At 59.0% G+C, this 12500-nt stretch overlaps 1 non-coding gene across 1 annotated transcript; it reads right to left on the reverse strand.

The window, feature by feature from the left end:
* Positions 1 to 9945: 9945 nt before the first annotated feature.
* On the reverse strand, positions 9946 to 10064 carry LOC148058064 (5S ribosomal RNA). The gene has a single exon (XR_015710188.1). It is a non-coding gene; the product is annotated as a 5S ribosomal RNA (ribosomal RNA).
* Between the last annotated feature and the right edge of the window lie 2436 nt (positions 10065 to 12500).

The raw sequence follows: 12500 nt of genomic DNA on the forward strand, positions 1-12500 counted from the left end.
AAGGGGACGGCGGCGAAGGCGCGCGTGTAGAACCACTGGGTCAGACGGGACGCCTCGGTCTCACTGGAGGTTTCGGCAGAGGTGGCAAGCCACAACGCTTGATCGGACCCGCTAAGTCCGGAGGAACCGTCCGCCCGCAATGGGTGGGGGCCCTCCGATGGCGGGTCACGTTGGCAGATCGGTCATCGGTGTAGGTGGTATCACAGTGCGTCCATGACGCGCGAAGGTCGGCTTGAGCCTGAGCTCTTTCCCCGCCGCCTGCGCTGGAGCTCGATACTCTGTCCAAGTATCCTTCGCTCCTATTAACCTCTAGGTGGTTGCGCTCGTGACATCAAAAAGACCACTTTTTGAAGAGCAGTCACACTCGGAAAAAATTTCTTTCGTCAGGCAAAAGAACCAGAGTTCTCCGCGGCCATCCACTCCAACCTTGTCCGACTTTGAGGCACCAGGCTCGGCCACCCTCCGAGCATTTTCCTTCCCTCTCCTGTTATGGTGCCTCCCTATTAACCTCTAGGTGGTTGCGCTCGTGACATCAAAAAGACCACTTTTTGAGGAGCAGTCACACTCGGAAAAAATTTCTTTCGTCAGGCAAAAGAACCAGAGTTCTCCTCGGCCATCCACTCCAACCTTGTCCGACTTTGAGGCACCAGGCTCGGCCACCCTCCGAGCCTTTTCCTTCCCTCTCCTGTTATGGTGCCTCCCTATTAACCTCTAGGTGGTTGCGCTCGTGACATCAAAAAGACCACTTTTTGAGGAGCAGTCACACTCGGAAAAAATTTCTTTCGTCAGGCAAAAGAACCAGAGTTCTCCGCGGCCATCCACTCCAACCTTGTCCGACTTTGAGGCACCAGGCTCGGCCACCCTCCGAGCCTTTTCCTTCCCTCTCCTGTTATGGTGCCTCCCTATTAACCTCTAGGTGGTTGCGCTCGTGACATCAAAAAGACCACTTTTTGAAGAGCAGTCACACTCGGAAAAAATTTCTTTCGTCAGGCAAAAGAACCAGAGTTCTCCGCGGCCATCCACTCCAACCTTGTCCGACTTTGAGGCACCAGGCTCGGCCACCCTCCGAGCCTTTTCCTTCCCTCTCCTGTTATGGTGCCTCCCTATTAACCTCTAGGTGGTTGCGCTCGTGACATCAAAAAGACCACTTTTTGAGGAGCAGTCACACTCGGAAAAAATTTCTTTCGTCAGGCAAAAGAACCAGAGTTCTCCGCGGCCATCCACTCCAACCTTGTCCGACTTTGAGGCACCAGGCTCGGCCACCCTCCGAGCCTTTTCCTTCCCTCTCCTGTTATGGTGCCTCCCTATTAACCTCTAGGTGGTTGCGCTCGTGACATCAAAAAGACCACTTTTTGCAGAGCAGTCACACTCGGAAAAAATTTCTTTCGTCAGGCAAAAGAACCAGAGTTCTCCGCGGCCATCCACTCCAACCTTGTCCGACTTTGAGGCACCAGGCTCGGCCACCCTCCGAGCCTTTTCACTCCCTCTCCTGTTATGGTGCCTCCCTATTAACCTCTAGGTGGTTGCGCTCGTGACATCAAAAAGACCACTTTTTGAGGAGCAGTCACACTCGGAAAAAATTTCTTTCGTCAGGCAAAAGAACCAGAGTTCTCCGCGGCCATCCACTCCAACCTTGTCCGACTTTGAGGCACCAGGCTCGGCCACCCTCCGAGCCTTTTCCTTCCCTCTCCTGTTATGGTGCCTCCCTATTAACCTCTAGGTGGTTGCGCTCGTGACATCAAAAAGACCACTTTTTGCAGAGCAGTCACACTCGGAAAAAATTTCTTTCGTCAGGCAAAAGAACCAGAGTTCTCCGCGGCCATCCACTCCAACCTTGTCCGATTTTGAGGCACCAGGCTCGGCCACCCTCCGAGCCTTTTCACTCCCTCTCCTGTTATGGTGCCTCCCTATTAACCTCTAGGTGGTTGCGCTCGTGACATCAAAAAGACCACTTTTTGAGGAGCAGTCACACTCGGAAAAAATTTCTTTCGTCAGGCAAAAGAACCAGAGTTCTCCGCGGCCATCCACTCCAACCTTGTCCGACTTTGAGGCACCAGGCTCGGCCACCCTCCGAGCCTTTTCACTCCCTCTCCTGTTATGGTGCCTCCCTATTAACCTCTAGGTGGTTGCGCTCGTGACATCAAAAAGACCACTTTTTGCAGAGCAGTCACACTCGGAAAAAATTTCTTTCGTCAGGCAAAAGAACCAGAGTTTTCAGCGGTCATCCACTCCAACCTTGTCCGATTTTGAGGCACCAGGCTCGGCCACCCTCCGAGCCTTTTCACTCCCTCTCCTGTTATGGTGCCTCCCTATTAACCTCTAGGTGGTTGCGCTCGTGACATCAAAAAGACCACTTTTTGCAGAGCAGTCACACTCGGAAAAAATTTCTTTCGTCAGGCAAAAGAACCAGAGTTTTCAGCGGTCATCCACTCCAACCTTGTCCGATTTTGAGGCACCAGGCTCGGCCACCCTCCGAGCCTTTTCACTCCCTCTCCTGTTATGGTGCCTCCCTATTAACCTCTAGGTGGTTGCGCTCGTGACATCAAAAAGACCACTTTTTGCAGAGCAGTCACGCTCGGAAAAAATTTCTTTCGTCAGGCAAAAGAACCAGAGTTCTCAGCGGTCATCCACTCCAACCTTGTCCGACTTTGAGGCACCAGGCTCGGCCACCCTCCGAGCCTTTTCACTCCCTCTCCTGTTATGGTGCCTCCCTATTAACCTCTAGGTGGTTGCGCTCGTGACATCAAAAAGACCACTTTTTGCAGAGCAGTCACACTCGGAAAAAATTTCTTTCGTCTGGCAAAAGAACCAGAGTTTTCAGCGGTCATCCACTCCAACCTTGTCCGATTTTGAGGCACCAGGCTCGGCCACCCTCCGAGCCTTTTCACTCCCTCTCCTGTTATGGTGCCTCCCTATTAACCTCTAGGTGGTTGCGCTCGTGACATCAAAAAGACCACTTTTTGCAGAGCAGTCACACTCGGAAAAAATTTCTTTCGTCTGGCAAAAGAACCAGAGTGTTCAGCGGTCATCCACTCCAACCTTGTCCGATTTTGAGGCACCAGGCTCGGCCACCCTCCGAGCCTTTTCACTCCCTCTCCTGTTATGGTGCCTCCCTATTAACCTCTAGGTGGTTGCGCTCGTGACATCAAAAAGACCACTTTTTTCAGAGCAGTCACACTCGGGAAAAATTTCTTTCGTCTGGCAAAAGAACCAGAGTTTTCAGCGGTCATCCACTCCAACCTTGTCCGATTTTGAGGCACCAGGCTCGGCCACCCTCCGAGCCTTTTCACTCCCTCTCCTGTTATGGTGCCTCCCTATTAACCTCTAGGTGGTTGCGCTCGTGACATCAAAAAGACCACTTTTTTCAGAGCAGTCACACTCGGGAAAAATTTCTTTCGTCTGGCAAAAGAACCAGAGTTATCAGCGGTCATCCACTCCAACCTTGTCCGACGTTGAGGCACCGATGTCGGCCAAGTTCTGAGCGTTCCACCGCCGAATGCCACTGGTCCTCAACACAGCGGACTTCCAATCCAACCTTGTCCGACTTTGAGGCACCGAAGTCGGCCTCAGCCCGAGCCTTCCCCCGCCGACCTCACTGGAGCCCGCCATCCAGGGACCGGCCGAGGTCGCCCGCATGACCGCGGCAAAGTGTCTCAAAGTCGGGCACGACCGCTCGAGTCACCCGCCAACCCGGTCCGGGGCACCTCCAGGGACCGGCGGAGGTCGCCCGCATGACCGCGGCAAAGTGTCTCAAAGTCGGGCATGACCGCTCGAGTCACCCGCCAACCCGGTCCGGGGCACCTCCAGGGACCGGCGGAGGTCGCCCGCATGACCGCGGCAAAGTGTCTCAAAGTCGGGCATGACCGCTTGAGTCACCCGCCAACCCGGTCCGGGGCACCTCCAGGGACCGGCGGAGGACGCCCGCATGACCGCGACAAAGTGTCTCAAAGTCGGGCACGACCGCTCGAGTCACCCGCCAACCCGGTCCGGGGCACCTCCAGGGACCGGCGGAGGACGCCCGCATGACCGCGACAAAGTGTCTCAAAGTCGGGCACGACCGCTCGAGTCACCCGCCAACCCGGTCCGGGGCACCTCCAGGGACCGGCGGAGGACGCCCGCATGACCGCGACAAAGTGTCTCAAAGTCGGGCATGACCGCTCGAGTCACCCGCCAACCCGGTCCGGGGCACCTCCAGGGACCGGCGGAGGACGCCCGCATGACCGCGACAAAGTGTCTCAAAGTCGGGCATGACCGCTCGAGTCACCCGCCAACCCGGTCCGGGGCACCTCCAGGGACCGGCGGAGGACGCCCGCATGCCCGCGACAAAGTGTCTCAAAGTCGGGCACGACCGCTCGAGTCACCCGCCAACCCGGTCCGGGGCACCTCCAGGGACCGGCGGAGGACGCCCGCATGACCGCGACAAAGTGTCTCAAAGTCGGGCACGACCGTTCGAGTCACCCGCCAACCCGGTCCGGGGCACCTCCGGGGACCGGCGGAGGTCGCTCGCATGACCGCGACAAAGTGTCTCAAAGTCGGGCACGACCGCTCGAGTCACCCGCCAACCCGGTCCGGGGCACCTCCAGGGACTGGCGGAGGATGCCCGCATGACCGCGACAAAGTGTCTCAAAGTCGGGCACGACCGCTCGAGTCACCCGCCAACCCGGTCCGGGGCACCTCCAGGGACCGGCGGAGGACGCCCGCATGACCGCGACAAAGTGTCTCAAAGTCGGGCATGACCGTTCGAGTCACCCGCCAACCCGGTCCGGGGCACCTCCAGGGACCGGCGGAGGAGGCCCGCATGACCGCGACAAAGTGTCTCAAAGTCGGGCATGACCGCTCGAGTCACCCGCCAACCCGGTCCGGGGCACCTCCGGGGACCGGCGGAGGACGCCCGCATGACCGCGACAAAGTGTCTCAAAGTCGGGCACGACCGCTCGAGTCACCCGCCAACCCGGTCCGGGGCACCTCCAGGGACCGGCGGAGGACGCCCGCATGACCGCGACAAAGTGTCTCAAAGTCGGGCACGACCGTTCGAGTCACCCGCCAACCCGGTCCGGGGCACCTCCGGGGACCGGCGGAGGTCGCTCGCATGACCGCGACAAAGTGTCTCAAAGTCGGGCACGACCGCTCGAGTCACCCGCCAACCCGGTCCGGGGCACCTCCAGGGACCGGCGGAGGATGCCCGCATGACCGCGACAAAGTGTCTCAAAGTCGGGCACGACCGCTCGAGTCACCCGCCAACCCGGTCCGGGGCACCTCCAGGGACCGGCGGAGGACGCCCGCATGACCGCGACAAAGTGTCTCAAAGTCGGGCATGACCGTTCGAGTCACCCGCCAACCCGGTCCGGGGCACCTCCAGGGACCGGCGGAGGAGGCCCGCATGACCGCGACAAAGTGTCTCAAAGTCGGGCATGACCGCTCGAGTCACCCGCCAACCCGGTCCGGGGCACCTCCGGGGACCGGCGGAGGACGCCCGCATGACCGCGACAAAGTGTCTCAAAGTCGGGCACGACCGCTCGAGTCACCCGCCAACCCGGTCCGGGGCACCTCCAGGGACCGGCGGAGGACGCCCGCATGACCGCGACAAAGTGTCTCAAAGTCGGGCACGACCGCTCGAGTCACCCGCCAACCCGGTCCGGGGCACCTCCAGGGACCGGCGGAGGACGCCCGCATGACCGCGACAAAGTGTCTCAAAGTCGGGCATGACCGCTCGAGTCACCCGCCAACCCGGTCCGGGGCACCTCCGGGGACCGGCGGAGGACGCCCGCATGACCGCGACAAAGTGTCTCAAAGTCGGGCACGACCGCTCGAGTCACCCGCCAACCCGGTCCGGGGCACCTCCGGGGAGCAGTGGAGGTCGCTCGCATGACCGCGACAAAGTGTCTCAAAGTCGGGCATGACCGCTCGAGTCGCCCGCCATCCCGGTCCGGAGCTCAACACTTTGTCGTTTTTTCCACTCCCTCCCCATTAACCTCTAGGTGGTTGCGCTCGTGACATCAAAAAGACCACTTTTTGCAGAGCAGTCACACTCGGAAAAAATTCGTTTCGTCTGGCAAAAGAACCAGAGTTCTCAGCGGGCTTCCAGTCCAACCTTGTCCGATTTTGAGGCACCAGGCTCGGCCACAGTCCGAGCCCATTCACTCCCTCCCCTGTTGTACTCGCTCCCTATTAACCTCTAGGTGGTTGCGCTCGTGACATCAAAAAGACCACTTTTTGAGGAGCAGTCACACTTAGGAAAAATCCGTTTGCGCTCACACCATCCCTCCCCATTAACCTCTAGGTGGTTGCGCTCGTGACATCAAAAAGACCACTTTTTGAGGAGCAGTCACACTTAGGAAAAATCCGTTTGCGCTCACACCATCCCTCCCCATTAACCTCTAGGTGGTTGCGCTCGTGACATCAAAAAGACCACTTTTTGAGGAGCAGTCAGACACCGAGGTTTTCTGGATTTATGTCCGTTTTCCTGGTTCTCTGACTCGGGCACCTTGTGACCGACATCCCCCCCTTCCCTGGTTCTATTTTGCCGATACTTTGGTGAGTTTTCTACCCGCAAACCAAGCCCCCCAAGCCCGCCGCCTGGTGGGGGAGCATGCCGCCTGGCCCGGTTCTATTTTAGGTCACTTTGGTGAGTTTTCTACCCGCAAACCAAGCCCCCCAAGCCCGCCGCCTGGTGGGGGAAGAGGCCCCCTGGTCCCGGTTCTATTTTAGGACACTTTGGTGAGTTTTCTACCCGCAAACCAAGCCCCCCAAGCCCGCCGCCTGGTGGGGGAAGAGGCCCCCTGGTCCCGGTTCTATTTTAGGACACTTTGGTGAGTTTTCTACCCGCAAACCAAGCCCCCCAAGCCCGCCGCCTGGTGGGGGAACATGCCGCCTAGCCCGGTTCTATTTTAGGTCACTTTGGTGAGTTTTCTACCCGCAAACCAAGCCCCCCAAGCCCGCCGCCTGGTGGGGGAACATGCCCCCTGGTCCTGGTTCTATTTTAGGACACTTTGGTGAGTTTTCTACCCGCAAACCAAGCCCCCCAAGCCCGCCGCCTGGTGGGGGAACATGCCCCCTGGTCCTGGTTCTATTTTAGGACACTTTGGTGAGTTTTCTACCCGGAAACCAAGCCCCCCAAGCCCGCCACCTGGTGGGGGAACATGCCCCCTGGTCCTGGTTCTATTTTAGGACACTTTGGTGAGTTTTCTACCCGCAAACCAAGCCCCCCAAGCCCGCCGCCTGGTGGGGGAACATGCCCCCTGGTCCTGGTTCTATTTTAGGACACTTTGGTGAGTTTTCTACCCGGAAACCAAGCCCCCCAAGCCCGCCACCTGGTGGGGGAAGAGGCCCCCTGGTCCCGGTTCTATTTTAGGACACTTTGGTGAGTTTTCTACCCACACTGCAGGTCCCCAAATGCCGCCATCTGGTGGGGGAACATGCCGCCTGCACCGGTTCTATTTTAAGTCACTTTGGTGAGTTTTCTGCCCACACAACGGGTCCCCAAATGCCGCCATCTGGTGGGGGAACATGCCGCCTGCACCGGTTCTATTTTAAGTCACTTTGGTGAGTTTTCTGCCCACACTACGGGTCCCCAAATGCCGCCATCTGGTGGGGGAACATGCCGCCTGCACCGGTTCTATTTTAAGTCACTTTGGTGAGTTTTCTGCCCACACTACGGGTCCCCAAATGCCGCCATCTGGTGGGGGAACATGCCGCCTGCACCGGTTCTATTTTAAGTCACTTTGGTGAGTTTTCTGCCCACACTACGGCTCCCCAAATGCCGCCATCTGGTGGGGGAACATGCCGCCTGCACCGGTTCTATTTTAAGTCACTTTGGTGAGTTTTCTACCCACACTACGGGTCCCCAAATGCCGCCATCTGGTGGGGGAACATGCCGCCTGCACCGGTTCTATTTTAAGTCACTTTGGTGAGTTTTCTACCCACACTACGGGTCCCCAAATGCCGCCATCTGGTGGGGGAACATGCCGCCTGCACCGGTTCTATTTTAAGTCACTTTGGTGAGTTTTCTACCCACACTACGGGTCCCCAAATGCCGCCATCTGGTGGGGGAACATGCCGCCTGCACCGGTTCTATTTTAAGTCACTTTGGTGAGTTTTCTGCCCACACTACGGGTCCCCAAATGCCGCCATCTGGTGGGGGAACATGCCGCCTGCACCGGTTCTATTTTAAGTCACTTTGGTGAGTTTTCTGCCCACACTACGGGTCCCCAAATGCCGCCACCTGGTGGGGGGAACTGCCGCCTAGTCCCGGTTCTATTTTAGGTCACTTTTCTCACTTTCTGACCCACAAATAATGCCCCAAATGCCGCCGCCTGGTGGGGGGAACTGCCGCCTAGTCCCGGTTCTATTTTAGGTCACTTTTCTCACTTTCTGACCCACAAATAATGCCCCAAATGCCGCCGCCTGGTGGGGGGAACTGCCGCCTAGTCCCGGTTCTATTTTAGGTCACTTTTCTCACTTTCTTACCCACAAATAATGCCCCAAATGCCGCCGCCTGGTGGGGGGAACTGCCGCCTAGTCCCGGTTCTATTTTAGGTCACTTTTCTCACTTTCTGACCCACAAATAATGCCCCAAATGCCGCCGCCTGGTGGGGGGAACTGCCGCCTAGTCCCGGTTCTATTTTAGGTCACTTTTCTCACTTTCTGACCCACAAATAATGCCCCAAATGCCGCCGCCTGGTGGGGGGAACTGCCGCCTAGTCCCGGTTCTATTTTAGGTCACTTTTCTCACTTTCTTACCCACAAATAATGCCCCAAATGCCGCCGCCTGGTGGGGGGAACTGCCGCCTAGTCCCGGTTCTATTTTAGGTCACTTTTCTCACTTTCTTACCCACAAATAATGCCCCAAATGCCGCCGCCTGGTGGGGGGAACTGCCGCCTAGTCCCGGTTCTATTTTAGGTCACTTTTCTCACTTTCTGACCCACAAATAATGCCCCAAATGCCGCCGCCTGGTGGGGGGAACTGCCGCCTAGTCCCGGTTCTATTTTAGGTCACTTTTCTCACTTTCTGACCCACAAATAATGCCCCAAATGCCGCCGCCTGGTGGGGGGAACTGCCGCCTAGTCCCGGTTCTATTTTAGGTCACTTTTCTCACTTTCTTACCCACAAATAATGCCCCAAATGCCGCCGCCTGGTGGGGGGAACTGCCGCCTAGTCCCGGTTCTATTTTAGGTCACTTTTCTCACTTTCTTACCCACAAATAATGCCCCAAATGCCGCCGCCTGGTGGGGGGAACTGCCGCCTAGTCCCGGTTCTATTTTAGGTCACTTTTCTCACTTTCTGACCCACAAATAATGCCCCAAATGCCGCCGCCTGGTGGGGGGAACTGCCGCCTAGTCCCGGTTCTATTTTAGGTCACTTTTCTCACTTTCTGACCCACAAATAATGCCCCAAATGCCGCCGCCTGGTGGGGGGAACTGCCGCCTAGTCCCGGTTCTATTTTAGGTCACTTTTCTCACTTTCTGACCCACAAATAATGCCCCAAATGCCGCCGCCTGGTGGGGGGAACTGCCGCCTAGTCCCGGTTCTATTTTAGGTCACTTTTGTCACTTTCTTACCCACAAATAATGCCCCAAATGCCGCCGCCTGGTGGGGGGAACTGCCGCCTAGTCCCGGTTCTATTTTAGGTCACTTTTCTCACTTTCTTACCCACAAATAATGCCCCAAATGCCGCCGCCTGGTGGGGGGAACTGCCGCCTAGTCCCGGTTCTATTTTAGGTCACTTTTCTCACTTTCTGACCCACAAATAATGCCCCAAATGCCGCCGCCTGGTGGGGGGAACGGCCGCCTAGTCCCGGTTCTATTTTAGGTCACTTTTCTCACTTTCTTACCCACAAATAATGCCCCAAATGCCGCCGCCTGGTGGGGGGAACTGCCGCCTAGTCCCGGTTCTATTTTAGGTCACTTTTCTCACTTTTCTACCCACAAATAATGGCAAAAAAAAATGCTTACAGCACCCAGTATTCCCAGGCGGTCTCCCATCCAAGTACTAACTGGGCCCGACCCTGCTTGGCTTCCGAGATCAGACGAGATCGGGCTCATTCAGGGTGGTGTGGCCGTAAGCGAGGGAAGCGCTTGTGAAATGCCCCAAAGTGTTGAAAATGTTCCCCAGGCCCCTGGTTCCCCATCCCCGCAGGAGGAGGCTCCCCAGGCCCCCTGGTTCCCCATCCCCGCAGGAGGAGGCTCCCCAGGCCCCCTGGTGCAGGAGGAGGCTCCCCAGGCCCCTGGTTCCCCATCCCCGCAGGAGGAGGCTCCCCAGGCCCCCTGGTTCCCCATCCCCGCAGGAGGAGGCTCCCCAGGCCCCATGGTTCCCCATCACCGCAGGAGGAGGCTCCCCAGGCCCCTGGTTCCCCATCCCCGCAGGAGGAGGCTCCCCAGGCCCCCTGGTTCCCCATCACCGCAGGAGGAGGCTCCCCAGGCCCCCTGGTTCCCCATCCCCGCAGGAGGAGGCTCCCCAGGCCCCCTGGTGCAGGAGGAGGCTCCCCAGGCCCCCTGGTTCCCCATCCCCGCAGGAGGAGGCTCCCCAGGCCCCCTGGTTCTCCATGCCCGCAGGAGGAGGCTCCCCAGGCCCCTTGGTTCTCCATCCCCGCAGGAGGAGGCTCCCCAGGCCCCTGGTTCTCCATCCCCGCAGGAGGAGGCTCCCCAGGCGCCCTGGTTCTCCATCCCCGCAGGAGGAGGCTCCCCAGGCCCCCTGGTTCTCCATGCCCGCAGGAGGAGGCTCCCCAGGCCCCCTGGTTCTCCATCCCCGCAGGAGGAGGCTCCCCAGGCCCCCTGGTTCCCCATCCCCGCAGGAGGAGGCTCCCCAGGCCCCCTGGTTCTCCATGCCCGCAGGAGGAGGCTCCCCAGGCCCCCTGGTTCTCCATCCCCGCAGGAGGAGGCTCCCCAGGCCCCCTGGTTCTCCATGCCCGCAGGAGGAGGCTCCCCAGGCCCCCTGGTTCCCCATCCCCGCAGGAGGAGGCTCCCCAGGCCCCCTGGTTCTCCATCCCCGCAGGAGGAGGCTCCCCAGGCCCCTGGTTCTCCATGCCCGCAGGAGGAGGCTCCCCAGGCCCCCTGGTTGGGAGAGGGGGAAAAAGACCAAAGTGTTTAAAAATGCCCCAAAGTGTTGAAAATGTTCCCCAGGCCCCTGGTTCCCCATCCCCGCAGGAGGAGGCTCCCCAGGCCCCCTGGTTGGGAGAGGGGGAAAAAGAGCAAAGTGTTTAAAAATGCCCCAAAGTGTTGAAAATGTTCCCCAGGCCCCTGGTTCCCCATCCCCGCAGGAGGAGGCTCCCCAGGCCCCCTGGTTCTCCATCCCCGCAGGAGGAGGCTCCCCAGGCCCCCTGGTTCTCCATCCCCGCAGGAGGAGGCTCCCCAGGCCCCTTGGTTCTCCATCCCCGCAGGAGGAGGCTCCCCAGGCCCCTGGTTCCCCATCCCCGCAGGAGGAGGCTCCCCAGGCCCCCTGGTTCTCCATCCCCGCAGGAGGAGGCTCCCCAGGCCCCCTGGTTCTCCATCCCCGCAGGAGGAGGCTCCCCAGGCCCCCTGGTTCCCCATCCCCGCAGGAGGAGGCTCCCCAGGCCCCCTGGTTCTCCATGCCCGCAGGAGGAGGCTCCCCAGGCCCCCTGGTTCCCCATCCCCGCAGGAGGAGGCTCCCCAGGCCCCCTGGTTCTCCATCCCCGCAGGAGGAGGCTCCCCAGGCCCCTGGTTCTCCATGCCCGCAGGAGGAGGCTCCCCAGGCCCCCTGGTTGGGAGAGGGGGAAAAAGAGCAAAGTGTTTAAAAATGCCCCAAAGTGTTGAAAATGTTCCCCAGGCCCCTGGTTCCCCATCCCCGCAGGAGGAGGCTCCCCAGGCCCCCTGGTTGGGAGAGGGGGAAAAAGAGCAAAGTGTTTAAAAATGCCCCAAAGTGTTGAAAATGTTCCCCAGGCCCCTGGTTCCCCATCCCCGCAGGAGGAGGCTCCCCAGGCCCCCTGGTTGGGAGAGGGGGAAAAAGAGCAAAGTGTTTAAAAATGCCCCAAAGTGTTGAAAATGTTCCCCAGGCCCCTGGTTCCCCATCCCCGCAGGAGGAGGCTCCCCAGGCCCCCTGGTTGGGAGAGGGGGGAAAAAGACCAAAGTGTTTAAAAATGCCCCAAAGTGTTGAAAATGTTCCCCAGGCCCCTGGTTCCCCATCCCCGCAGGAGGAGGCTCCCCAGGCCCCCTGGTTGGGAGAGGGGGAAAAAGAGCAAAGTGTTTAAAAATGCCCCAAAGTGTTGAAAATGTTCCCCAGGCCCCTGGTTCCCCATCCCCGCAGGAGGAGGCTCCCCAGGCCCCCTGGTTGGGAGAGGGGGAAAAAGAGCAAAGTGTTTAAAAATGCCCCAAAGTGTTGAAAATGTTCCCCAGGCCCCTGGTTCCCCATCCCCGCAGGAGGAGGCTCCCAAGGCCCCCTGGTTGGGAGAGGGGGAAAAAGAGCAAAGTGTTTAAAAATGCCCCAAAGTGTTGAAAATATTCCCCAGGCCCCTGGTTCCCCATCCCCGCAGGAGGAGGCTCCCCA

Source organism: Callionymus lyra, unplaced genomic scaffold (assembly GCF_982586985.1).
Source record: "Callionymus lyra unplaced genomic scaffold, fCalLyr1.hap1.1 HAP1_SCAFFOLD_194, whole genome shotgun sequence".
Taxonomy (NCBI): domain Eukaryota; kingdom Metazoa; phylum Chordata; class Actinopteri; order Syngnathiformes; family Callionymidae; genus Callionymus; species Callionymus lyra.